At 51.3% G+C, this 891-nt stretch overlaps 1 protein-coding gene across 1 annotated transcript in view; it reads left to right on the plus strand.

Annotated features, from left to right (window-relative positions):
* DNAH8 (dynein, axonemal, heavy chain 8) overlaps positions 1–891 on the plus strand; it is a 272,357-nt gene that overhangs the window by 15,375 nt on the left and 256,091 nt on the right. The gene's annotated exons all lie outside the window — the stretch shown is intronic.

Here is an 891-nt window from a genome sequence, read left to right on the forward strand (position 1 = left end):
CCCCCCCCCCCCAGTGCACAAATTTTTGTGCACTGGGCCTCTAGTCCTATATAATAAAAGGGTAATATGCAAATTGACCCTAATGATGGAATGATCAGGAATGACCAGTTGCTATGACATGCACTGACCACCAGGGGGTAGACGCTCAATGCAGGAGCTACCCCCTGGTGGTCAGTGTGCTTCCACAGGGGGAGTGCTGCTCAGCCAAAAGCCGGCTCATGGCTGGCCAGCACAGCAGTGGTGGCGGGAGCCTCTCCTGCCTCTGTGGCTGTGCTAAAAATATCTGACTAATGGCTTAGGCCCGCTCCCCTGGGGAGCGGGCCTAAGCCATTAGTTGGACATCACCTGAGGGCTCCTGGGCTGCCAGAGGGATGTCTGACTGCCAGCTTAGGCCTGATCCTCCGGAGAGCAGGCCTAAGCTGTCAGTTGGACATCCCCTGAGGGGTCCTGGACTGTGAGAGGGCACAGGCTGGGCTGAGGGACCCCCTGAGTGCACAAATTTTCATGCACCAGGCCTCTAGTTTGCTATATTTGCTTCAGATCTTTTTTATTTTCATTAAAGCCTCTAACCCTTTCTTCTCCCTCCCTCTGTGTTACCACTATCCTGATGTTTTTGACTCCTCCCATTCTCTTGAAAGTTTGACACTTTTATTGTATTTACAAATTTATAAGCTTTATATTACAGATATAAATTTTATATGTATCTATAATAATAAAAGCGTAATATGCTATTTAGTCTGGTTGTCCTTCCGGATGAAGTCGGGGCTGCAAGGGAGCCTGGGTCCCAGGTGCCTGCCAGTGGCCTGATGGAATCCCGGGTCCCGGGTGCCAGAGGCAAACCGGTGCCAGCAACCAGGGGAAGGAAGGCCTACTCTTGCACGAATTTCGTGC

This window comes from Myotis brandtii, unplaced genomic scaffold (genome assembly GCF_000412655.1).
Source record: "Myotis brandtii unplaced genomic scaffold, ASM41265v1 scaffold420, whole genome shotgun sequence".
In the NCBI taxonomy this organism is placed as follows: Eukaryota; Metazoa; Chordata; class Mammalia; order Chiroptera; family Vespertilionidae; genus Myotis; species Myotis brandtii.